General features: G+C 44.2%; 1 long non-coding RNA gene across 1 annotated transcript in view; it reads left to right on the top strand.

Annotated features, from left to right (window-relative positions):
- Positions 1–219: 219 nt before the first annotated feature.
- LOC133209911 (uncharacterized) overlaps positions 220–27,705 on the top strand; it is a 56,109-nt gene continuing 28,623 nt past the window's right edge. Inside the window, exon 1 of the long non-coding RNA XR_009724796.1 lies at positions 220–1,175. This is a non-coding gene — a long non-coding RNA (uncharacterized LOC133209911). The remainder of the gene's footprint in view (positions 1,176–27,705) is intronic.

A 27,705-nucleotide genomic window follows, 5' to 3' on the forward strand; every position in this document is an offset into this window, starting at 1 on the left:
GTGATGGTAATAGCATCATTATTGGAGCTTAACTCTTCACACAGGTGTTGAAGCAATGCTGGCTCTCCTAAAGCTGTTCCATCAGCCGCTTTACAAAGAAATGCAGAAGAGACTTCTTTTTAAGAAAAAGCTAATAAATAAATAAATAACACAAAAAGCCAACCAAACAAAAAAAAAACCAACAAAAGGAAGTGGCTAAGGGCATATTTTACTGTGCACTAATGAACTGTAAAGGATATAATCTAAATATTTCAGATGTTTCGAAAACAGAACAGCAAAAGCGCTTCACAAAAAATCTCTTTGATTTCTAGGTTGCTTCCTACATCTTGCTGCCAAAGTAGAAGCTCCTTGAGCTGAGGATCTTTCCTTTTCCCCTTCCCCCTACCCCATACTGCCTTCTAACCACTGACAGTGGGCAAAAAGTATTCATGTTTCAGTCCAGTACCTTTATGCATCTCACACTGGAGGGTTTTTTCCATTCCCCTGGGGTTGGGCAGGCCATGATTATCACTCTAATAGAGTTAATTAAGAGCCTTAAGGCCCTGACGTTTTGTTTTCTTTGGGACCAGACCTATGGCTTGGGCCTCTAAGCTACCTGCTCTGCCGCAAGCCTCTCCCTGAAAAAACACCCAGGCAAAATCCAGCAACTGGCTCTTCAGGCGCCATGTGCACCCTACTGCTTTAGTGTGAGCTAGGGGAGCAAATGTAGATGTCTGCTCCTTGGCATGTAGCTGAGCTCCACTAGCTGCAGTGAATAGCTGAAACCAGGACATGGACAATAGCTCAAACAAATAAAAATGACCCTCAGAACTTAATCAGTAAGACAAGGCACATCTCAAAGAAGTCCATGTCCAGGATGGGCTTGATGCTCAGAATGCCAGTAGAGCAGCAATCTGCTCAGAGAGCGGGTGAAGACCATCAGATTAGGGCTATAATCACTTATCCTTAGCACCTGGGAGAGCCATCCCTTAAAATGCTCTTCTCCTCTTGCCACAGCCTCACTCAGCTCAGTAGGCACCTCTGAGATCAGGGAAGAACCTTTTATTTTTTTAATAACTGCAGGAGCATAGGGTCACTTTTACATGTGAAATAAGATAAAAGGCTTTTATGTGGGAATTCTGCTGTCCTCTGGAGAGTTATAAAGATCAAAGACTTGAAGCAGTGGTTAATTGCAGGTGAGGTTACTACTGTGAAACAATTAGTCCATGTGTGTGCGTGTGAAAATGGAGAGGGTGCGTTGCTAGCAAACTGGAGTGTCTGCTGTAAAACTGCCCTCAGTTTTAGGAGGTAGTAACTATTCCATTGCTGAGTTATGATTCTTCTGAGTGACCAGGAGTGTCTGCTATAAAACTGCCCTCAGTTTTAGGGGGTAGTAACTATTCCCTTGCTGAGTTATGATTCTTCTGAGTGACCAGTTTGAGTCCACAAAACCTTCATACGTCACTGGTTCCTGTCCCATTTGTAACTGAAATATGAGTCTAAAGACCATGCACAGGACTTAAATGATAGAAATATGAGGACAAACTACCACAATGTTCTGGAAAGGAAACTATGTTCTTTAGTCCATGAGAGCTGTTAAGGTAACAAAGATGAAAAAGGAGATTTGAAAGATATGATTTGGGAGTCTTGAAGCCTTTGTCTCAAATCTTTACAGGGCAATTCAGTAACTTGAAGGATGAGAGTAAATTATTGCTGTAATTTGAAACTGCCAGACCTACAAAACCAGGATGAGAACAGACAGTTTTCCATAAAGCTGAAGGCCTCCAAGGAGGTCTCTGAGCTGTACAGTCAACTCTAGTTTGTTTACTAGTGCTGTGGAAACTGTGATGAATTGTAGAAAACATTGTTATTAAGAGTAGTGAAGAGGGGTTTCAAAGGGAGGGAGCTGAGCTGGTGATTGAACAGCAGAGCAGCCTTGAGAATTTGTGCCTGAGAATTATGAGTCTGGAAAGGATAAGCAAAGCTGAACAGGCACAGCTTTTGGATCCAGGGTACCCAATGTTCAAGAGACAAGGCCTGGGGCTGGCTCTGTGGTGAGCTCTGTCTGGTCAGAGGAACAGCCCAAACATGGGTAGTGAGGGGTAGAAACTAAGACCTGATGTTTTCACAAGGGCAATGTCCTGTTCTGAGATCTTGTGCTCTCCCTTGGGTGGAGGAAATACTAAAAAAGCCAGGGAGAAGGGATGGGAGCTTGGAAGCCAGGTAGTAGCTCTGTGTCAAAGCAGAGTGAAAGACTACTTATGAGAGTTATTGAGACAGTAAAGTGGATTGTGAAGAAGTGAGGAAATGGCAAATAACAAGAAAAGTATATCTTCTGTTCTCTTTCATATCAGATGTTCTGCGAAGGGGTGAACAACAAACAGGTTTTCAACAAGCTTGAAAATAACCAAAGAAAAGACTAAAAGTCTTCAATCTAGCTCTTTAGGCAGTTGATTTTTTTTTTTGTCTTGATTTGTAATTATCCTTTTTCTTTTTCTTTTTTTTTTTTTTTTGCTAGTATCTGTGAATTCTCCAGACTGACAAACTATGAAAAGGTTACTAACATGCAGCTGAGCTGGGGGCACACAGACTTGTAAGAGTGGCACTACTCGCATTGTGTAGTCATTGGAGTTCACTGTTCAGAGACAGAAAGTTAAAATCTCTATCCTTGTTCCCTCCTGGGCTTTTCCAGTTCTGGTTCACATCCTTATAACGTCTGAGGCAAGACACCTGTCTTCTGATCTTCAAAACATGGCTTCGGCTGCTACTTAACCCCTCTTTTCACAACAGGTATCTCTTCTCCCTGCATCAATGACCTAATTGCATGAGTGCATGTTGACACAGGGTGGAAAGAAGAAAGTCTTTAGTTAAGCAATTAGTTGCTACCATTGCAAGTCCTGCCACAAGATAATTGAGCACCATTAAGTAATGTTTGGTTCTGAAATGCGGCAATTATCTCAGTAATTGCAAGGATGTTACTTGAATTCTAACCCATTTTTACTGACATGTGGAATGTTTCTCCTCACATCTAAGCTGCTGGAGTGCCTGGTGTGAGATACTGGGGGAAGCAAGCAGGGAAGTGGAAGGAAGCATGTTCTATTGAAGAGGCTGCCTAGAGCCCAAATTTGGTGGTGGTTTTTATGTTGCAAGCAGCTGATATTGAGCTGGCTTTACCCTGCTCTTGCCAAGACCTCTCAGCCTGGGCAGGGCAATCTTCCCCTTCCCAAAACCAAAGCAGAGACAGGGTGGTGGAGCACACTTTGCCTGGTCTAGCACTTGACCTTACTAGGTCTCTGCCTCCTTTCAGATGTGCAAGTCATTCTTGCGCAGCAGCAAGCTGGTTTCTGCTCTTGAAGGTTTGCAGTCCAGCTCTTCTCCTCCGTAAGGAGCAATGATCTGAGCTTCAAGGGGATGGAATTGGCCACTAGAGGGTAGCACAATTAAAAGCATAAGGAAGTCTTATTTCTTGAAGTCAGACTGTCCGTGCTGGGGGATTCACCGCACAGATGGTCAGACCTCTGCAGACCTGTGGACATGCGGGTGCCTCCAGGCTACCTGCTGCTGGATGGATGGGGCAGTGCAGCAGCAGAAGCAAGCACATAGTGAGGAAGCACTTGCCACGGTGAAGCAGGAGCTTGTGGGAGCAGGAGTAGGGCTCCCAGTGCTGCTTCTGCTCTTCCTGGCCACCATCCTACTTGTTCTCTCCTTACCAGAGTTCAGGATCCCATAGGAGCGTTTTGACTTACCTCTACTGTTGGCTTAATGTAATTTCTTGAGTTGTGGCTCTGAATCTAAGCTCAGGTCTGGGATACAACCAGGTCAGATGAACAATACCAAGGTCTTTTCCTGTTCTGTGAGTTAACACATCTGTGTAAGACTTCTTGGGTTAAGAATACTAGAGTACATACTGCCCTTCTCTTGGCCTCTGCTGGCACATACAGAGTGCCATGCACACTAGCAGACAAGAATGTGACCAGTTCTTAAAATCACTCTGCTGTATGAATGGAGAGAAATCTGTGATGGATCACACAATAAGCAAGGTTTTAATTTTACAGCATGCCTCTTGAGCCAAAGGTCAGAGCAGAGCCATCCTCCCTTGAACAAAATCCCCACCACAACACTGTATTAACATGATATTTAAAAATGCAGCTGCGCTCTCGGGTTAAAGTCCTGGCTCTGCAGAGAGCACACTCCGGCAGGATCAGTTTCAAGGATGGAGAAATGTGGTGTCTGACGCACACTAGAATGTCTGTCTCCTGATCCGCTGCGCAACAATGCATCAAGCATGTCTTGAAACGTGGGCCTTGCCAGTTGCCAGCATGTGCCAGGGATGGGGGATAGTTATAATGTTAATGTAGTTAACTGCGGATATGAAGAAGTCTGTGAAGGAGAAGGCAAATGCTTTTTTTACAGTCGTGTGGCTCATTAGAGCAATTGCAAAATACTGCCAGGGTGAAAGAGCTTTTTCTCTTCAGGGGTATTCACAGCATGCAAGGAAGCCTCATTGCTTCATGGGAGTCATGCTGATGTTTCCTTGCCACATTTTGGGCAGCAGTGGGACACGAGCAGGTGTCCTGCGATAGCACAGTGCAGTGTTATGACACTGCTGTGAAAGAATCTGAGTGACTCAAGGTAGAAATGTCTCATTGCGTAGAAAAGGGCTGGCTTGAAACTGATCCTCAGTAGTTGCAGGATATCACCACTGTGGTAGCAAGACAGACAGAACAGCACAGACTGCTTTTTTAACCATGAGTATGCCCTTGTAACCCATGGGACAAACTGTGGCCTTTGTGCTGTTTATGCCCATTTTAAACCAAAAGATCTATTACCAGATCAGGTTAATAACCCATAACCCATCAGGTTAATGCCTCTTCAGAGGGGGTTGCTGGTCAGCTGACAAGGATATTGGAAGATTAATCTGCTTTTCCCAGGTTACCCTAATTGTGGGACTCCCTGCCCATGTGTACGATAGTTGACATCCAGGAAATCTTGCAATACTTCATCATTTTGATGGGTTTTATACCATCCCCCTCAGACACATTATTAGGAGGAACAGGGAAAGCCATCTATGTTTTCCACCTTACAGTTTTTACAGGCTGCCTCAGGTGATCTGAGGCTCTTGAAGTTTTGCTTCGGAGAGGAGTGTGTGTATCTGAGCAGGGTTATAGTCATATCTAAAGTGGGAGTCATTGCCTTCTTGAAAAAAGGTCTCTTTCCTAGACACACGGACAAGAAGGCAATAGCCTCTTCAGGAAGTGAGAAGCAAATTTATTTTGTGCCTTCCCTAGTAGCTTCCATGTCCCCTTTGCCTCCCACTGCATTGCTCTGAGCTGGTCTATGTGGGCAGGACTGCCCAGGGGTGGCAAGCAAAGACCACAAGGCTCTGGAATGCCTTGCTGAAAGAAAAGAACATTCACCAGCTGGCAGCATGGGTATGAACCACTCCCCTGGGGCATTTGAAACACAAGCAAGTCCAGTAGTGTGTTGAGTTGTGTATGGTGGCTTTTTTCTTGTTGCCTTAGGGAACAAGCATGTCTCTTGTTAGCCCTTGGGTGGCCTGGTCTGGGCTCTGTATTCAGAGCGGCACACTGCTTCCCTGGCCTGACCCTGACCCTGGAGTGCAGAGGGAGGAAGATGACTGGGAGGGGAGAGCACGGGAGCTATTTTTGCTCCCATATCACTATCTAGTTAGACTCCAAGATGCTGTCCTTCACTGCTGTATGCCACCTCACTTGCTCTGAGGCTCTCAAGTGTTTACCATTGACAGGCTGTGAGCAGATGGGTTGGCAAGAAGAGATAAATTTGACCCAAGAAGATGTCATTTGAGGAACAGCTGAGGCTAATGTTTCACCAGATGTCCCAGCTTTAACCCATTAGCAACTTCAAGGAACTCAGTGTTGTCAATGGCTTAAACATAGTCCATTACCACAAAGGCAGGGCACAAAAGCTGTTGTTAAAATTTGCTCAATAAGCTGGTATTCCAGGTTTTTTCAAGAGGGCTGCTATGAGCTCAAGAGCAATAGGGGAGCGATATGTAGCAGTGTTAAATAGCAGTACTTTGCAAGCTTGGTTCAAACAACTGAATTGGTCAAAATGTTACCTATTAGTGCTAAACGAATCTGCTGGTGCATGAACCAGCAGATACCATACTATGACAATGTTAACAAATGCTCCTAAAGGCATTTGCATGACTGGGGTAGCTGGTCTTCCCCTTAGTGACTCTGTATTGAACATCTCAAGAGACACTGCTGTTTCTGGTGCCAGATTTAACATGTATGCATGTGCTTGGTGGCAGTGTACCTCAGGCTGTGGCGATGTGGACTACTCGTCATCAGGTTGCGCCTAGAAAATACTGCAGAGTGATGAATGAGCCCACATGAGTGGGTGAGAATGCACACACGGTCACTGAGCAAGAAACTTATGCACTTTCCAGCATCCTCAAGTGAGAGCAAGCACAGCACCAGAATAGTGATGGCTCTGCATCTGCACTGTTTCTGTAACTGCCTGGTGCGGTCCTCCAGGAAGGGTTGTTATTTGGTGGTGAGATAGGTTTAACAAACCACATTCAAACTGGTAAAATGAAGTTTCGTCTATAAGGTCATCCCTTAGTGTAGAGGTGTGGGATTTGTGGGTGTTTTAACAAGTGAGACAAGCTAGCTGTGGCCTGGTCATGGGAACATCTCCCGCAGTGGCAGTACGCGGCACATTCCACTGATGGCTTTATGCTGCTGTTTGTTCGAGCTGACTTCAACATTTGGTTTGCTGGTGTGGCAGCTCCTGCTCTGGGGCAGTGTCTGGGCTGGCAGGGACATAGGCAGGTGTCTATGTGTTATTTGCACATTCACCCTTTCATGCTGTCAGTGTTGTGAAAAGCTAAGCGTCCTGGGGTTGTTTCCTCCATGTAGTCTGAAAGTTTACAGTGTCTTGTGTTAAACACCTATTTGTCACCTTTAGCTCTGATGAACTGACCACAATGTATGCTCCCAATTGACGTAGACTGGAAGCCCAGGGGAAACTGAACACCTTCTCATTAACTGGTGTTTGTTAATGGATGTTTTTTACCCCAGGCAAATTTGAGTCTAATCAAATTGCCCTCTTCAAATTAATTGCCTTGTTCAAGGCTTGATCTGGGAGGTGGAACAACTCTCCTCCCTTTATCTGGAAGAGTGTGAGTGAGTGTTTAGCACTGCATAAGCCTGTTTCAAATGAAGCACTTCTCTTGCTGGGCCTCTACTGGGTGATTTGGGGGAAGTCATAGGTTCATATTTGCCTCTGTCTTTTCTCTAAAGCCTTGGAATGAAGATCCCTCTTGGCAGTGGTCTGCACAGTTTCCTACCAAATTTTCTAAGATGTTTAGGGCTAGATTTTCAGCCAGTAGAAACCGATGTCCCTAGATCCCAATAAATCTGTTTTTCCCACTGAGGGGATGCCACACATTTCTTGAGCTATTCCTGCTCGGCTGAGAGGATGTTAACACTTAATTCAGGGCCAAAATGTACCAGGAAAATATTTCCTTTGCAGCAACTTTAACCTGTGTTGGTCTCTGGATTTTTCAGGGAAACCACTCCTGGTGTCGATCACAAAGCTAAGAGCTTTCTACTGCACAGATTGCACTGAGGCAGGGATCCAAGTGCTTGACTGCAAATGCCAGCATTTACACAAGCTGCCCAGCTGCTTTTCGATGCATGCGTTGTTTACATGCTGACTGCAGCTGGTTGCTACAGTAGGATTTAGCCAGGCAGGGTCTGTTGGGGAAAAGCTTCCCTCGTACAGAGATAAGGCACTGTCTGTGTTGCTAATAGGACAAGCTGGCTGGTTTTATTACTCTGGGACTTGTCTCTGGACAAGAAAAACTACAAAAGCTACCCCACAAGGGAGAATGGGTTAGTGGTGCTAATCTACACAAGAGAGGCTGGCAATTCCAGTGCTGGGGTACTTGATGTCTCTGTCCTTCTTGGAGTGGCAGGTCTGTTGTGACTGAGGAGGCCAATTAAAAACTGAAGAACAGACAGCAGAAAATCCCTTTTCCTGCCCTAGCAATTATGATTTTGGCTACAAAATGGCCTCCTTTCCTATGTATTCACCTCTTCCCCATTCTTCCTGTCCCTTTGTGTGTCAGAATGGGGAGATACAATAATGAGGACAGGTTTTATTGGAAGTAGTGCTTGACTGGACAAAACCAGAAACTGTTTTATGCACTGGACTGGGGAATCCAGCACCACTGCAGGCAGACCTTCCCAGGCTGTCCATATGTGAATGGGTGTTTTAAGTATCAACGTTTTAATTGCATTTACTTCAGTGTTTTGTTCAATAAGGATTCTGTATTTCACCTGCTCCTCTCCCCCCACCCTCCAAGAGTGCTGAGAAGTTCATCCCAGAAAAAAGTGAGACTGGAGTTGTGTGTTTCTTGGGGGCTTTTCATAACTGATAAGAACTATGGAAAGTCCCATAGGGGTGCATTTTCCTTCATTACTCAACCAGACTTGGCAATAATATTTCTTAGGAACCTCTGCTTTCTGTGTCTCTTTTTATGCAGTTCAATTGTTATGACATGTACAGTACCTGAAATTTAAACTCTATTGAACCAGGGCCAACATTTAAATGGACACTGATGGGAATTCTGTGATTTTTAGATACCTGATGTGAATGTCTCACCCCTGACTTTCCAGAGGAGTCGAGTATTTGTGAATGCTCTGAAATGGAGCATGCTGTGCTCCTGGCTTAGCAGTTTTAATGAGATCTGTGGAAACAGCTCTGCTCTGCAATCTCATTTATTCTGCTGCCTAGTAATTGTTAATAGGAATTTTCTTTGCAGAGAAAGTGAACATTTTGTCAGAATAAAAAATGATGGGGCTTATCAACTTCTTTCTGATTAGCTTCATTAGTCAAGGTTTTGTGATTAGTAAAAGAATAATATATGAGAGATGCTATGTTTAGAAAAACTACTCTGGACAAGTGGAATTTTGGGAGTTTGCTAACATATTTCTGATCTGAGGTGCAAATTTTTTTGTTTAAAATGTTGCATGAGAAAATTCGGATTTGCTTTGTTGGGACTTTTTATTATTTGGTTTGGGTGGGGTTTTTTAATCAAGTGCAAACAAGAGAATAAGCTTTCTTCCTTCATGATACTGGAGGAAAGTGCTACCTTTTCAGGATTTTGAATGCATAGCCCATGCTAAGCAGTAGAGCACTGTTTCCTTCTTGATGGGTCATGGAAGGCAGGAGTCACTGATGCTATAATTAAGGTCAGATCCTGAAAGGACAGAACAATATTAACCCCTTCGTGGCTGGTGGCACCATTTGTGTTGTCTTTTGGGCAAGGCACCTTGTCTGCCCTTGAGCCCATGCTCTCCTTCAAACTACATTGCAGGGATTCAAACCCACATGTAGGTTGCTTCAGGCAACCTTCTGGGAGCAGTGGGGAGAGAAATCAGTGCTCCATGCTGTCCCTTAGCATGCACCATCCTGCAATGCCAATGGCGCAGATATGTTTTGAGTGATCTGGCTCACCTTTGTACCTCCTCCTTCCTTGCAGCACTCTCAGGTGATAAGAGACCTGTTCTTATAAAAGTCTCGACATCCCAGGGCTGGAGAGGTTGGTGGTCCTTTGAGTTCAAGCCATCCGCAAGCTGTGCAGATATTTGCTTGTGAGCTGCAGGTGGCTATGCAGCCCTGGGCTTTATCAGAGAGCAGACAGTGTTTGGCCTGGCCTCGAGGGTAGCCTGCGCCAAGAGTGGCAGGTGATTTCCACAGCAGCCTTCATGGGAGATGCAGCCCAGGGACTTGCTGGGTTCACCTCCAGGACGGCTCTCGGGGGTTCACTGGAGGCCAGGCAGGAGGAAGTCACCACCGCTGCCTGGCTTAGATCTTCCAAAACTGCTGAAGGCAGAAAGGTGAACAACCAGCAGACAGCAAAGGAAAGATTAATTGGCTGGCTGCCTGAAGGGCTGGTTGGGGTTGTATTTCTTGTTCTTACCCTTGCAAATTTCTACAGGATTGTAAATCTTGAGTGCTTCCCAAATGTGGAGACTTCAGGTGTGTTTTTCTAAATAAGCAAACCTGAGCATATTTAAGTTCTTTGACTCAACACACAGGAATTCCCACTGTCTTTATTACATGCTGACAAGCGTGCTGGGGAAAGCAGAACAGATCAATGGCTGTGTTTGAAGCAGGCCGTAAATCATTCATGACACCAGGCAGCAGATTGACTGACTAGCCTTATTCCTCCTCCCCTTCCAGCACACCAGAACTGACCCCAGCTTGCCACCAAGGCACCAGGGAGGGCTGCATGTAATTAGGGCTGCAAACAAAACCCTGGTCTGGTTGGCAGCAGGCAGGCTTGAGCTGAAGGTCTCTGGAGGGAAAGGCCAGAGGACAGCAGTACAACTCAGATGAGAAGTAAATCTAAATTGGTTAAATCCTCCCCAGCTCCCAGCACCATTACACCATGCTATATTTGTTCTTTTCTCAATGCCCCTGCGAAATCCTTGCTTTGTACAAATGTCTATCCCTGACCCAAGCACATTGTGTGAGCGTTTGATGTCATGGTTTGAGAAACAATGATGTTAAAGCTGCAAAATGGACCAGAGTTTCTGATGCCAGACGTGGGAATATGGCCTCTGATGGGTTTTGACTTTTCGGAAGGAGACAAGATGGGCAGATGGTTTTGAATTTAATATTTTGTTACTGGAAATTGTAGCCTTGGGGTGATAGAAAATCAGACGTAGCCCTGGTCTAGACAGGAGAGGGGTGTGAGAACCTTGAGAGTGCCAAGGACTCTCCTCCCCTGCCCCTGTGTGCCAGGGCTGGCGTGGGAAGGAAGGGACAATAAGAAAAACTGCTGGAAAAATCACACCATTCTTTTGAATCTTTCAGACCGCTCTTTTGTTTTTACTGATAGGTTGAGATCATAATTAGGGAGATTATAATTAAAAAATGAAAGCACAGCCGCTCATCGAGCTTAGTTGAACCCCTTCTTCCTGGTGGGAGGAGAGAATGAGAAAGATCTAGATTTTTTGTCCAAATAGAAAAATGAACCTTCTTCAATTCCAGCAGTGGCTTGTTACCTTCCTGTGGAGCTGTCTCTCTGGACGAAACAGTTTGGCAACTAAAGAAACCCATCCCTGCATGCACAGAGCTTGCTTCTTCCATGGGAGCACAGGATAGTGGGAGTGTCTTGTGCTGGTAGATAAGAGCAGAGATGCCAGGGCTGTGGGTCTGCCCACAGGCAAGATCTTAATTAAAACTTATCTATATTATATCACATATTTTTTCTGAAATTTTTCAGAGTTGTCTCCATGTCTTGTGCTAAAAAGAAGTCAAGAGAATATTTTGCAGGTTCTTCACTGTCATACTTTTCTCACCTAAATGATATCTTTTTTTCTAAAAAGGTCAAGTCCTGTACTGATGCACTAACTGGTAAATAAGAAATCTTGGTAACATTGATAGAAAATAATTTTCTTCTTTTTTGCCTCTTTATTTTTTTTTTTTTGCCCCCCCCTTTTTTTCCTCTCCTTTTTGCCCTTTTCTCTTGTCAATAAGAACTGTACAAGAAGCAGGAAATGCCATTAATGATAGCATCTTCAAGGTTTTCCTCTTGAAAAAGCAGACCTGTAATGGACACCCAAGAGCCCTGCACTGTCTGTGCAAATAACCTCAAAATTCAGCAAAAACACATTAGAAATCAATCAATGTCAGGATGGGGTCCTTCCACTTCTGAGGGTAGTGCAGTTTTGCAGTGATGGCACATGCTAGGTGACTTCTGGCAAATGGAGAAGAGGGAGTCTGGTATTTGTAGGCACTTTGGTTCCTCTGCCCTGGGAGCCGGCAGGTCTGGCCAGATTGCTTTCCTTTGTGTGTTTCTGGGGCAAAGCAAAGCATTCAGAAATGGAAACTCTTCCTGAGGAGATAGCTTTTCTTTTCCTGCCATCATGCACTTCTCGAGCACAGCTCAGTTTTACTTTATAGGGTTTACCTTTCATCTAAAACTTTCCAATTTCAGGCAGGTTAGCTTGCCAAGGTGCACCTTCCCTTTCATAAATATTGCAGTAGCTACAGGCTATGGAGAGTTAGCCAAGCAAGTTCTCTTCATCTATCATGATCTCACCCCTCCCTTAACCCCCTCCTCTCCCGCCCTCTCATTAACTAAGAACAAAAGGTAAACCGTAGCCCTCTCACATGCCACATTAATATATGGTATAATTTTCCAGTTCTGCCCAGTTCTGGTATGGCAACTGTGTGGTTGTGCAGAAAATGGGGCATCCCTCATGTTGGGAACACTTGTAATCTCCTGTCCAAACTTGCTTGAAGCTGGAACATCCTGGGCTGCCCAAATGCTGCTGAAATAACAATGAGGTACTGGGCACTTCTCATGCCTCTTGGCATTGGAGGTTGAAGGACCTGTCTCTGCTCTCAGGTACCTAAGCAGCAGCTTCCCAAAGTCCTGTTTCCCTGACCTTCAGCTCATCAAGGGTTGGCAGAGCTGCTGTCTCTGATGTTTTGCAGGTCAGGCTTTTGGGGAACTGGCACATGTTCGTGTCCTGCTGTGGAGGTTTCCTCTTCTCTGGACCGGCTGTGCTACAAGCCGTCCCCTGCGTGCATGGGGGCTATGGGGAGCTCTGCAGCTGGTGTACCTGCCGCAAGCAAGGGCTGCTCTGCCTCCCACCTGGGTTGCAGGGGAGTTCAGCTTAGTTCTGCAAACAGAAATTACTTGAAATACAGGTTCTCAGTGCTCGGCTAAGTAGAGAATGCTTTTTGTTCCCTTTGGCCTTCTGCTAACACATGGGAGAATAGGGTTTGTGTGCATCCTCACTGCACTTCTGTTTGAGGTTCTGTACACATGCATGTGTGTGTGTATATGAGTGCATAAAGATACACTTTAAATAAATATTCTTTCACCATGCTTCAAGGATACAATTGCTCCTCATTAAAGGAGCCAAAGATAAATAACTCGTATATTAGCTCATGGAGCCATTCCTTTGCTGATGTCCTGAACAGATGATACACCAGATGCTGAACTGTGCGGAATCTTATTAGTGGCTGCATTACAGCAGTGCCCAGAATGCAAGATGGTCTGACCGTGCTTACTGCTGTATATAGTGAAGCTTACACATGTATGCAAGCCTGAGAACATAAGATGATGAAATGGGTGAAGGAGGACAGCAGCATCTTCAAAATGATATGGAAACGTTTTTCCTCTCAGTAATTTCAGGCATAACAAGGAGACAAATTCTTCTGTCTCTTTCAAATTTCCAGGCAAAATCACTACATTCAAACAGGATTTTCTTTTTTCCCTTGGAATGCACAAACAATTATAAACCCCCAAACTGCCATAAAATTTTACCAGAAGGTAGCTCAGATCTTGCAGCTTACATGAGAAATGCATTCCATGGAGGACAGGGGCGATTGTGTGAGAGCTTCGTCATGAATGTGTCCCCAAAAATATATTTCTCTTATGTTTTCTTCAAAACTTTTTATCTAGCTCTCATCATCCCTAGACTGAGCAGGTTATATGGAGGCTGAGGTTGCATGCAGATAGGCTTTGCTATTAGTACCACTCCCCATTGCTGCCAGAGTGGAGAGGCACTGCTCTGCATTTTCTCCAGCTCCTAATTCCCTTTTACTCCAAGCAGCTTTTGTTCTCTGTAGAACCTTTCTTAAGCAGGCTCTGCTGGACCCTTCATTGCTGCTGAGAGCAGTTTTCCCTCCTTCCCAGTTTCTAAAATGCCACCCCTCACGTGCCCATGCTTACATCTGTCAAGGACACCAACAGGTGACTCCTTCCTCCTCTTCATCAAGTCAAGGCTAGAAAAGGCTGTGGCAAGAGGAGCACTTACAAATAAGGTCAGATTTGGTGACCGAGGTCCATGATGCATTTTTTTATTTATACCCATACACGCACACTTGTGTGTATGTTACAATGACTTCAGGGGACTGGAGGGGACTTTCCACAAGGATTAACTGAGTGTGCCTTCAACAAGGTAATACAACAAACTTGCCTCTGCTGCTGTGTGCTTAATTAGGGCTTTTTAGCATATAGCAACTGTATTTTAAAAGGTCTTTGTGTGGTTAGCGAAAGATACGCTATGTTTAAGATACATTGCAGGAGCGGATCCTGCAGTCCTAATTTGCTGAAACTCTCACTGGAAAACCAAGCAGGTTTGTAACAGGTCCTCATTTACTCCAAAGACTGCAGAGATCCAGACGCTGGGTGCAGTCCGCTGAGCATGAAGAAGATTCAGAGACGAAAATATGCAGAACTTGTGCCAAGTACTTCTCTCCCTAAAGTCCAAAGTAACAAGCATTATAGTTGAACTGGGTCTTGAAAATAAATTAGGAGGGAAGACTGTGGGCTTTCCTTTTGCACTACCCCTCCCTCTGCAAACAGTCAATTCATCAGGTGGATCTGTGCAAGAAGGTGACCAAGCAGTGGCCATAGAAAATGCTGCCAGTGGAGTGGTGAGAGGCCCAATGGTTTCTTTCTTAGACACTGAGAAAAGCTATTTGCCATCTTTTTAATGCACATGGATCCCTCTTGCTGTATCTAAACTTCAGTACAGTATCTTCTGAAAAAAACATTTCTAGCCCATAGTAACTTCTTGATTCAAGGCATCCAGACACTGCTCAGTACTGTAGTATCTATAAGGTACAGAGAACTGCAGGCATCACTTCACTTATTGATGGTAAAGGCCACTTCTCTTCTGAGGCAGAGACTGAAATAAGAAATAGGAGTTAAAAAGCTGTGAACAGTGCACATATGTACAGTGGTACATGTGCTCTCCCACATTACTAGCATTCACTAATGGAAGATTCAGTAAGTGCACCTCAAACATTTGGTGTGTAACAGATGTAATGAGTCTCTGAAACAGAGTTTTTATGCAATGGGTGGTACACTTGAATTTGAAGGCTCAGGGAACTATTATGAATGATGAGAATACTGCCACTGACACAATGGGGCCAAATCACTTTGATCCTGTTTGCAGGCCTTTGAGTCTGAGCCATATGTTATGAAAAAGGCCAGTTGCCAAAGTAGAAGTTGGTGCTGACCTGTCCCTGAAACTGTCACAGATGTGAGGTAGAAAACTTGTAGTTAATATGTTTGAATACAAGAAGAGGAATTTGTTGTGTTAGTGCCCTAAACTGAGCTGAAAATACTGTGAGAGCATACTTTCTGGAAAGGAAAAAAAAACAAACCCAAAACAAACCCACAAACAAAACCAACTAGGTCTCTGGAGCTCTTTATATGGTGCTAAAGGACAGAGCTGGCACATTTAGGAATCAAGGGAATTAAAGAGTGTGAATTTTGACTTTTCCAAGGCACAATTTCATGTGCTGCAGGGAGGTGGGGAAAGGGAGTGATAGGGGTTGCTTTTATTCTGTCCCAATCCACTCAGTGATCCTTGACCTTGTCTCTTTTGAGGTTGCAAGCTATAATGCAGAGAACTTCCTAGCAGAAGTAGGATTCCTGTTGTGAGCTTTCTCCTCCAATCTGAGTATCAGTGAGGGAGTTTCTCCTCAGTTAAGGACCTGCCATGGTGCCTCCTAGACTAGCCACACTGCAATCATGGGGCCCATGAACCTCATCCTCTCTTTCACCTGCTCTCGCCACAGCTCCTTTCATGAGTTATGTGCAAACTGCATTCACGAGCACAGGCAGCCAGGGAAAATAGTTTAATAGGGTTATTTTACACATCCTGACTCCAGCATGTTTCTGCTTATCCCAGGAGTCAGCTGGTATTGGTAAATTATGACTTGGACTAACCACATTCAGTTTAGTGCCTGCAGAAGCACTTGGGGCTCTTCAATACTCATACTTGAAGAAACACCTGTATAGAGTGGCCAGGAAAGGTGAACAGAGACAGCCTTATCCTGCCCTAAAACCCCAACATGCTGGAGAGAATAGGAATGACTCAGCAGAGTGGCTGCTGACTATACCTACTCTGAAACACTGCATGGCTGTTTGCTTTCCTTTCCCCTCTTTCCCTGAATGATGTTTAGTCTGTAGTACAGACAGGTAACATTTTCAAAGGCATGGTATTTTTTGGCCAAAGGACAGTCATCATTGAGCAGTGCAGAGTTTTAGGGAGACTGAACCAGCTACCATGCTGTTGGGCATGTTCCAGTACTGGCATAGCCTCGCTGGGCCGCTTGTAGTTGGTTATTCCACAAACATTGACATCTCTGTGCTGCGTTTTATTAAGAGATAGCAAAGCTCTTTGCTTCTCAGTGTGACATTAGTGGAAGTTGGGCTCCTAAGACACCAAGGGTTCAGTACCCAGCTTGCTACTCACTCTCACATCAAACACCAGCCTCATCTCCAAAGCTTGGGATGGTTCAGAATGGTGGTTCTGGTGACTAGAAACTTAATTGTACTCATACTGACTAAGTATTGAGGGGTGAACTCAAAAAGACCTGTCTATCTTGCATCAAAAAAATATCCAGCATTTTCAAAATTAGCCTGGTTGGAAGTTTGATGTTTTGATGTTTCTGTGAACAGCCCTAAATTGAAAAGGTTTTCTTGCTGGGGTTTTATTTTGTTCTTCTGGTATCCCTACAGATGAGAAGAGGTTGAAATGAAATTTAGCTATGTGCTTTACAAGGTTCAATTCAATGTTGGTAGAGCTGAGTCACATGCCTGTTTGACTGATGCCATCACACCCATGAAACACACAACATGTTATTGCTCAGTGGCTTAGCAACATGCACCATAGCCTGCCTTCTGCGGGCTTCTCACCTTTGCTTTCCCTTTAAGGGTCAGTATTTAGCAAACAGAATTTGCAGTGCCGTGGTTACCAGCAAGCAGAGGTTGGGACCTTTGAGCCATTTGCCAGTGTCTTCAGTGATATCATCAGCTTATAATATTGTAGTACGTTTTGCAAATTCAGCTTTTCATAGAATTGGAGCTGCTGGGAGAAGAATTTTTGGGGAGCTCTCAAGATTGTGTCATTTGGTCTCTAACTGCAATGACAGCTGAAGCTTCCACATGCTGAAACACAAGACAGAATAAGGGAACTTGTGTTTAAGCTTTCCGTACCATCTGCCAGCCCTGACCAGTGAACTATAACACCCAATGTGTGCACTTTAATCTAAAGAAAATTTAGGCATTTAGATGGAAGTGAAGCTTTTCCAAGAGGAAAACTCCAGGAGGCCACAGAGCCACTAAGAAAATTCCGCACTGGCTAAGGATTTATGTAGCCCAAACCCTTTCTCTGCTTGTATCCTTTTATTGCTTGGAATATGTCTGAAAACAGGTGAAGTAGTGCTGATTGCCCCAGGTGTTTTCCCAGACCATCATGATACTTTCTTGGTACTTAATAGCTGCAAATTCCATGAATGTGTTCAGTCACCACTTCCACTCATGTAAGCTTTTAATGACCTAACTGGGTTTCCAGTGTTGCACACGATCATGCTGTCATTGTGCAGCAGGAGCCTGCTTGTTTTTTGCCTAATATTCTCCCTCATCTAGTTATCAGAAATCCCACTCTGGATGACAGAAACTTGCCCAACACAAGGAAAGTTTTGTGAAAGTTGGATTTTGTGTTACATTTGGTGAAGGATGTCAATATTCTGAAAAATATACAATCTTACAAAAAAAAACCTGCTCTGTTCTGGTCCCAGCAAAGTGCCACAGTGCCCTACAGAGTTTCTAGTGTTTCATCCATGTGGAAGCTAGAGATGGTAAAGAGAGTTGTGCCAATGCTGTGCACCCATCACTACTTAAAACATGAAAATGCGGAACCCCGTATTTTTATGTGAATAGAGAAGGTAAATATCCTCTGCTCTCGTGAGACCTCACTTGGAGTATAGTGTGCAGTTCTGGTGTCCTCAACATGAAAAGGACATGGATCTGTTGGAACAAGTCCAGAGGAGGGCCACGAGGATGATCAGGGGACTGGAGCACCTCCCATATGATGACACGCTGAGAAAGTTGGGGCTGTTCAGCCTGGAGAAGAGAAGGCTACGTGGAGACCTCATAGCAGCCTTCCAGTATCTGAAGGGGGCCTATAGGGATGCTGGGGATGGACTATTCATTAGGGACTGTAGTGACAGGACAAGGGGTAATGGGTTAAAACTTAAATAGGGGAAGTTTGATTGGATATGAGGAATAAGTTCTTTACTGTTAGGGTGGTGAGGCACTGGAATGGGTTGCCCAGGGAAGTTGTGAATGCTCCATCCCTGGTGGTATTCAAGGCCAGGTTGGACAGTCTTGGGTGAGATGGTTTAGTGCAAGGTGTCCCTGCCCATGGCAGGGGTGTTGGAACTTGATGATCTTAAGGTCCTTTCCAACCCTAACTATTCTATTATTCTATGATTCTAAATTCAGGCCAGTATCTATGTGAAGGGTTTACATATGTGCTTGTGTGACGGAGGAGGTCCTCATACATGATGTGGGATTGTAAAGTACATCTATGTGGGCTTTCTGCACAAATAAGTGTTCAATGAACTCTAAATCTGTCTAGGCTGACTGCAAGCCTCACTCTAACAATTCTGGGTATATGGGACAGCTTTGTGCTGTTTTCTGCACTGAACTTACCTACATGTCAAGAGTACCAGGGCTGGACCCATGTTTTGAGGGTGAATTAGGAGCCTTGGAGTCCTATGGGAACTGGCCAGCTCATCGTACAGGTCAGGGCCTCTGCGGGCCGAAAGGATTTTCTCCTCCTAGGAATGCCAATTCCTGTGCCCCCAGGCCCTGCCACTCAGGCTCAGAGGTTTTCTTTTGTAGGTGCTTTGCCAGGGTAAGTACCCTAAATCAGTCAACATAAGGAGGGGGATGGCTGCATCCTGCAGGAATGGGTACCGGATAAGCTCATAAGGATGAGGGTACATGGCAATACAGGACCATGACAGCCTGTGTAGGGACTATGGTGAAAGCAAAGCAAATAGGCTACCCAAGTCCCTTTCCCTTTACGCTCAGGGGTCTGGCAGCTGCTTGACTTGACTGATGGATGGCAGCAGTGCCCAAGCACCTCTGCGTACCCTCCTCTCCTTCCCTCTCATCTTTCACACTATGTTGTCATTCCCTTTGCTCTCTAGATGACCCTTTGCAGAAGCAGCCTTGGCAAAAAAGCTAGTGAAGGCACTTACAGTCCCTCGGGGTGTTAACAGGCTTGCTGGCCCTCAGAGGCCTGCCACCCTCACAATCTATACTTGTTTGTGGGTTTGAGGTTTTTGACAAGCTCAGTAAAGGGCCTAATAAACTGATCAGCAAGAAAGTGCACTGATGTGTTTAGTGCAGAGCTGCCAGAAAAGCATGGCATTGATGTCTCCTGCTACATTACTCTTCCAGATGTCCCTCAGTGGCAAGACAATGTGTTTTCCTGCTATTGGGTGATAGGATTAAGATGTTTTCCCTGCATGTGAATTCGCAGCTCGTCATCCTCTGTGCTTCTCTGAAGATGCAATGAGAGCTCATCTGCACGCCTTCCAAGCCACCGGGTCAAGAGTACCGTGGTTTGTAATGCCAGTAGCCTTCATTATGGCACAGAGCCAGCTATGATGTCCCTAATGCATGCCACTACCCTTGCTCTGCAGGTTTACATGTGTTTACATAAAGTCCATAGCTCTCCTTTCAGGTGGTGGCCAGTTTTGCTGGAAGACAGCATACTGCTGGGCTAGTTCGCATTCACAGACTGGAGACACTATGTACTTTCCCTACTTGCTGCTTGTGAGCAGGTGATAACTTCCATTTGTATCTTCCTTGGCACACATCAGAGGAGGATTTTTTAATGAGCTTTCTTGTCTTTCTGTACAATTTTGTTCTTCAAAGGCTATATTTTTCTTTATTTTGGACTAGAAGATGGTTACTTTTTCTAAGGTGATGGTGAATTCTTTTCATACTGGGGAAGAAATCAAGCTGATAACTGCTTGGCAAGCAGTTTTAAAGAAATTTGCAACTAGTATCCAATCACAGGAAAGAGGTAACATCTGCCTCTCAAGAGTATACAGAGTATGTGACAAGGAGGGAAAAAACGGTGTGGTCATCTGTAGTCCCAGAGTCAGACAGGTGGGAAATGGGCATCACTAGAGATCAGAGGAGCAGTTGCCCCAAGCACAGAATTCAAAGCTGCCACTACCTACCTGTTCTTCTGGAGAGGAGATTATAGAAGTCCCTTTTGCACATGCATGTCCTCTTTTTTAATCTGATAGGACAAAAGAGGGGATGGAGGAGATCTTACTTCCTGCTTACCCATTTTGCTTTAAAAGCATTGAAGACTGTCACTTCTTCATGCTGAAGTCTTTGCTGTCTGACTCTTATCCCCATTGGCTGCCTGTGGCCAGCCATTGCTTCTCTTGCACCTTGGTTAAGTTCATAAGCAGTTACTTTTCTTCCTCTGCTTGTTTACTGCCTAGCGTAGTCCAAGATTCGATAACAGCTAATCACCTAAATCTGGCTACTAAGTTTGCATTGTGTAAGTGATTTTGATTTGATCCTTTCCAAGACAAAGATGATCTGTGATCTTTGAGTGAAGGTCCAAAATGTCCATAAAGCTCACAGATGTCTGGGTCTAGTTGGGAGGAATTCCCCATGCATTACTCGGGCTATTTAAAGTGTGCTTTCTCCTGATGTGACACTTAGGTAGTCACCTGCACCCATGGCAGTCAATATTCTCAGGACCTGCTGCGGTCAGTGTGCCTCTGCAATATGGCTCTTACCTGGCAGACCATGTTGTTTCCCATCCCAACAGCAATCAGAACTGGGCTGAGGTTGAAGTATGTGAGGCTGGGTCTAAGCAGAGGAAAAGGGGCCATTGAATAGGAAAGTGACTATTACAATTTCCTTTTGCTTCTGAAATCCAGCGCAACCATCACTTTTCACCTCAGCAGAAAAAATATTTCACCAAATTTTGCCCTGAAGTGTGAGCTCATGTTGGACAAGCAGACAGTTTTACAGATTTGTTTGCAAGAAATTATTCACCCTAAATTTGTTGGCCATGTATCCACCCTGCTGGTTATTCAGACATTGTTCACCACAATGACTGTTCTGACTATGCAGTAGTCATCAGCTACTGCAAGGAGTGCCTGTCTCATCAGTCACCTGCCTGAAGAACACAGTTTCTGCTCCCCAGCTAGCTGGATCCCACGTTTTCATGATGCCCACACAAACATTTGCTTTTGTGACCTTCCTTGTCTACTTCCAAGGACCTTCCAAAATGAAAACACACATGCACTTTTTTTGTTTTTTGGTAAGGAAAAATGTTCTCCATTCTACATGAAGTAAATGCGCTTGAAGCAAAATTGTTCCATGAAATTTAACAGTTATTCAAGAGCACAGATGAAAGTATTTTAGCATTTAAGGCTTCACAGGAGCACTCAGAGGCACCAACCTTAAAACATTTCTTGTTCTGCAGTACCAGGGGTTTGTCAGTCAGACTCTTGGGAGACATAAAATGGAATCTGGAAGACAGCCCAATTCTGAGATACTATTTAATCCATATTTTAATTTGTAGCTAGAGTATTTTGTAAACAAAAAGATAAGAGTTTGTGAGCTTAAAGTCTCTGGGGAATTACAGCTTGATCTTCTGCCCTCTTTTTTGCATCTGGTTTTCCATGTAGTCTTGCATATGCTTTGCAGGATTCCATTTCTTTGATCAAAATCATGAGGGATTGGCTCACTTGGGATTAACAATGGCCCATGAGCCTGGCTGCTAGTGCTGAGTTTTAGACATTAGGTACACAATCCCATGATTGAGTCACAGAAAGGCACAGGTATCTAACTTAAAAGGACTCTCACTATACAAGCAATTGTCAGTAAATCTCTAGCTAATTGCTATTTGGATTTTCAGGACCTTCCTTCAGGACCTTCCAGTGATCTTTGCTCTCTTCAAGCTTTATTTTTCCCACAGTGTTCACTGTTTTGTTTGGTTTTTTCTTTCTTTTTTTTTTTTGTTTTGTTTTGGTTGGTTGGTTGGTTGGTTGGTTTGTTGGTTGGTTTTGTTTTGTGTTTTTTTTTCCCAAATGCATCCTATTTTACAAGCAACACCATTTTACAGAGTTTTCATTCAAGAAATGAAATGAAAACTTACTGTGGAAAGCAGTAGCTCCCTAGGAAAGCAAGAAATATTTTTCAGCCAGTTCACCTCTTTACCTAATATAAATTGGAATTAGAGAAGAGAAAGAAAAGAAAAATAAAAGAATAAACTATGCTGCATCCATAATCTGAAGTTATTTACAAACTGCACAGTACATAAGGCTAGTGCCTCCTGCTGAATTGATCACCAGGTTGTATTTCTCATAAAGGTTACCTGGCCCAGTGAAATGCAGGTTCTAGCACCTTTCATGTTCATGCCTTTGACACAGGGACTAAGCTCCAGCAAAACATATGGCCACAAAAACAGTTTTATTGACTTCAGCTGGCCATCCTGTATTCAGCTAGTATGTGCTTATGTGCTCTGTAAGGTCAAGCCTGCCTTTCTTTGTGCCAGGAAGGGCATAGGCACTGTTCACGTTACAGTAGCTCAACTGTATCTGTTGATGTATGATAACAGCACCTAGTTTGAAGAGAATTACATTTAATGTGTGAGGAAAGAGAGACAAGTTTCATTTGCTGCAGGCAAAGGCCAGGACATAATCACTTGCACCATGTCAGATGACGTGCAATAGCTCATAAGGAAATGGCAACTGCATCACGCACCAGAGCTTCTTGTCTTGACCAGTGTGGGAGTGGGACAGGAAGTAGACAATATAATTTCCTGGCATCCTTGTGTGATGTGTGTCATCACAGTAGATGAAAATATATCTTGAAGGTATTTTTCCTCAGAAGTTTTCACTCTAGCACAAAACCAACATACGTATGCCTGGATTGAAAAGAAGCCTGTCTCAAAGCAGGGAGCTGAGCTCAGGTCTCCCAGAGTGACAGTAAATGTTCTCCAAACACCAGGACCCCTATCCAGAAAGCCAAATGCTGTTGTACTACCCTTAACAGCATTGACCTGCACTTTGGTTTTAACTTAGCATCCTCCCTAGGGAAGGCAGAGCTCCACCTATGCTCTTGTGTGCCCTTTGTGCTGGGATCACAGCATAGGATATTTTTGTAAATTATCTAATGAGCAAACTGAAAAGATAGTCTTTCTAGGGTTACCACTGGAGGCAGAACGTGACTCCAGAGCACAGTATCCAAGCATCTTTGCTTACTATGGGAGGGTGGTTGGCTGCAGTGTTTTCCCTCCGCATCCAATGAGAAGAGCTGCAGGGCTTGAGTTAGCAGTATCTTGGTGATATGAGCCTCCATAGGGTTTATGTCATACCTATATTTCAGAAGTTACAGAATGTGAAAGATATTATTACCAAAGAAGCATGTTGCAGAGCCAGCTCCTCTGGCCTAACGACACCTTCTTTTTAAAGGTTTCTGTGTAATGCAAATTTAAAATAAGGGTTGTTGGTGTGGCTCTCCATTAGAGGTAAAATGAATTTTTCTTGCCCCATTGCATTGAGAAGGGGATGGTTGTGCAGCAGTAAGCTGACCTCAGGAAGAATCCAGTGTACAAAGCTGAGACCTGATTTGGGAGAGCACAATACTACTGAGCACTGGTTTTGTGTTGACAATTACACTCACAATCTCTCTTCTGTAATTGAAGTGAAACAGAAATTATTCCAGGAACTGAAAACTGTCAATATTAATCCTGCTGATGCATCTGTTAGCTGAACACCCTGTTCAGACATAGTAGTGCTTGAAGTCAGATACTTTCAATGACTGAAAAGCCAGGCAAAATATTTTCCTCTGTTTTTGAATGAAAAAATGTAGATCCTCTTGTTTGTGACATTCAATTCTATTAAATTATGTTGTTTATTTTTAAGTCTGTAAAATTAATAAGCTTGTAATAGATAAGGGGCTGAAGTTGCCGGTGGTTGGCTAAAAGAACATTTAATCCTGCAGTTTTCTTCTCACTTTAGTTTACATGTAGAGTTTGATCATTTGTATTCTTTTAAGCCATCTCTTGTTGGTTAACCAAAGTATTTCAATCAGAAGTGAAATATTTGCTTTCCATCTCTGCTCTTCAATGAAAACGTGCTTCTGTCTGCATCCTAGCACAGCAGACATGTCTTATTTTGACTATCGAAGCTGCTGGTGACTGGAAACCAGTGATTTTAGTAGTTCTGGGCCTTCGGCTGAGCAACAGCTGCTGCCCTCTCCTGGAAGGAATGTCAGATATCTGGTCACATGTAAAAGCATCAGTTAATGAATCCGGGACAGAGCCCTCAACCATGGCTGGAACATTTAGGACTAAAGCATGTAACATGACAAATGTGGTTTCAGGAGTGGGTTTGCAAGATGCAAATTGCAAACAAATATGGGACTTTGCACCTAGAACTAAGATACAGAAACTTTATGACCAGCTCTAATGGCACAGCAGCACTATTCCTACTTTTTCTATTACTAAATGTGCCCAAGTGGCAGTATCTTCTATTTTGAGGAGTGGAGAAATCTGGAGGTGTATCTCATCTCCCAAGTGCAATGCCAAGAAATTGTTGCAGAATGATTCAGAAAGCTTCTTATTGCCTGTGCATGGGCTAGTCTTTATTGTTCCCCCTGCCTTGGGAAGCCAGTGGAATGACTCACCATATCACTTCTTCATAAAGCATGGCCTTCTGCAAAGGATGAACCCCCCAAAAAATACAGCAGAGAATGAAATGAGGGCAAAGTTCTCAGCCATGGCTCTGAATTTTCACTGTGTAAAGGAAGCAAGAGAAACAAACCGAAAGACTCATAGGTGTATATGAACATTTGCCCCTAAAGCACCAGATAATTGTTTAAATTGTTTAAACATAAAACATTGTTTAATTGTTTAAACATAGAATACAGGGCAGATCAGGTCATAAGCTAAGAAGCAAAGCTAATGCATTATGAAGGGTTCACCTGACATTCATCTGGGAAACTCTTTTTGCTTTTTGAGATAGAGGAGCATACACAGATGCCTGTCATTTGTAGGGTTAGAGTATTCCTCCTGCAGGAGGTAGAAAACCTCTCTGGATGCTTAAGGTATCTTATCTGGCTTTGAAAAATGAAAGATGTTAAAACTTTTTTCAAAGGACAGAAAATGAGCAATATTGGACTTAGTGCATTCCAGTGCTAATGCTCTCCACAGGTCTTTGCTTTTTTGACATTTTTTTCCTATCTCTTTTCCCTGCACCATCTGTATAATTGGTTGAACTATATCTCATCCAAGCACCTTATATTCTGTGCCTGACAGGCAATTCTACTTCTCCTTCCTCCCAAGAATCATTAGGCCCAAGGGGGTAATGAGCAGGGGTGACTGTTTGCAGGATGACATGAACTGGAAGGTCCTGTAAGGGTCACCAGCTGTGATCTAAGGCTTGTGAAGTTTCATAGGTTTTGAGAAACAAAATGGTAGAAGCCCAGAGTGTGTTTTGCTTTCTTTCTCCCAACTTCATTTACTTGCTCATTAAATTCAGAAGCATGTAGCTACACCCATAGAAAATTACTGCATTTCATAACCTTTAATTGATTTGCGTATTTATGGAGAAACTGGTATTTCGGGACTATCCAACTTTGCCATCACTATCACCGTTTCATGGGTCTCTGTTTGATTGCTGCAGAGAAGCTCTGGTGTGTGTCTGCCTGGCATAGACCTGGCAGGTCCACAGGCTGAATTCTTCACTGCAGGTTACTAATACTGAAATCAGGAGAGCTCTTATTTGTAGATGGGGCAGATATTTGTTGCAGCATGCTCTACTGTTTGTTTGGCTGGGTGCTGGTATTCCAGCAAAGAGTTTGAAACACATCAGCATGCTGCACGCTGCTAATTATGTTCCTTTCCTATACCATTAGGAAAGGTAGGGACACTGCTGGCATGGACAAGTACAGTAGTACTTCAGTTACTGACATGGGTATAATTGCTCTGCACATCACCTCTCTGAGTCTCCTGAGATTTTCAGCCATTGTAAATTCATGGATGCAGTAGATGTCCATGTGAGCTGGGAAGGAGGTGAGGGTCATTCCAACTCCTTGTCTGTCTCAAGAGAACAATTGTTGAAAATCCAGTTCAGTAGCCGCAGCCTTTGCTTTGATGGTCACAGCTGTGAGAAGGTAGTGCATGGCAAGAAAATACTGCTTCACTCACCCTGTTGAGCTCAGGTTTAACTAGTTTCTAACTTTTGAGGATGGAAAGCCTTCATTTGCCATGAAGACTGATCACTGTGTCCTTTCTATATCTAATGCCCCTGTTTCTGGAGTTGGTTATACTGCTAACCCTGCTGGCATGAAAGGTGTTGCTTTAACCTTGGATATTACAAGAGTCTTGCCCTGAGTAAATAGTGATTGGGCTGTCGAAAATAGCCCAGGACAAGCACCATCTAACCCGCAGCACATGTGTAAGTCAGAACTGAAGGTCAGCTCCAGCTCTGGGTGAGGGGTTTGCAGCAGCTCAAAGATGGTGGTGGTGTGCACGTGACTCAGTAAAGCCTGGTGCCCCCAGGGAGAACACAGTCACAGTGTCTTCTGCTTTGTCTCCAGTAAGTATTTGGAAGATAGGATCAGTGTGGGGACTTGCTATTGGCATGTATAAACCTCCTTGGTGGAGCTGCAGCCAGCATGGGGCAACCACAGGGTGAGCTAGGTGGTAGGTCAGACCAAGGGTTCTGCTGTCAGCTTTGGGAACTGAATGTTCAGCCATTTGGGAGCTGATGTTGCAGCATTGGCAGGAGGACAGGAGGCTTGCCTGGGAGCTGAGGCTGTGTGATACAGCAGTGAGGAGAGCCAGCTGCAGCCCAGAGGCACCTGAGGTCACTTTGTGGTGGCTGAGATTTACTGAGGCTTTCAAACTAGGTTGGTTCATAGCAAGCTAAGGGCACTGCATGACCGTAACATGACCTGCCCTTCTTAACCCAAGAACATGAATACTTATTAAATGTTCTATGTCTGGTGGGAAACACTGCTCTTCAGGAGCTAGACTTGATGCAAGGATGCCTTCTGGAAGATCACTTTGCAAAGAACTTTCGTTTGTAAAACACCCTGCCCATGCAGTGGGACCCTGCAAAACTGTTAGCCCAGAGTTGCTTTGTAGCAGCAAACTGAAGGTATCAGATGGGCATGTGCTGACACATGCAAACACAGCAAAACAGACCAGAGAGGAACAAGAGACTGTTTTCTTAAAAGCATTTCCAACACTTCCATCTTCATCTTTTTTGTGTTGTTGTTTGTTTTTTTATTTTATTTCTCCCTTGTTCCTCTCTTACCACTGCATCTGTCCTCTATTTCTCAATCTCTCTTTTTCCCTGCTTTTTGAATGCAGAGCCATGCACATTTGACCACGCACCTCTGCAAGTCCCAGTCTGAAATCAGGCACATTGTGTGACAGCCCCATTTCACTCCATCCAAAACATGGTCCTCAGAGGGGCCACACTGAATCAAGCCACAGGAGCTGAGTCCTCCTTTGTTGCACCTGGCCCAGTGTCTGGAACTTACTGCTACATCAGAAAACTTCATGCTCTCTCTCCCTAGAGAAAAATGACCTCAGGCCAAGCCACCATCTCCATGTTATCTCCAGCTAATTGCAGGACATCCTGGGGAAGATGGTGGTGTTTGCACCTTTGATCCCAATCCTGCAAGGTTGGGTTCTCTCCTCTGCAGGCTCTGAGCGAGTGTAGGTGTTTGCTTTAGGCTATGATGACATGAGAAATACCTTAGTGAGGCGAGGCGTGGGTGTATTGGGGCGTGACTCAGAGGAAGTCAATGTACAGGGATTTGTTTTGTGTGCAAGAGATCTA

The sequence above is a fragment of the Neopsephotus bourkii genome, unplaced genomic scaffold, assembly GCF_033783945.1.
Source record: "Neopsephotus bourkii isolate Nb327-2 ecotype Australia unplaced genomic scaffold, CSIRO-AGI_Nbou_v1 NB_369, whole genome shotgun sequence".
Taxonomy (NCBI): domain Eukaryota; kingdom Metazoa; phylum Chordata; class Aves; order Psittaciformes; family Psittacidae; genus Neopsephotus; species Neopsephotus bourkii.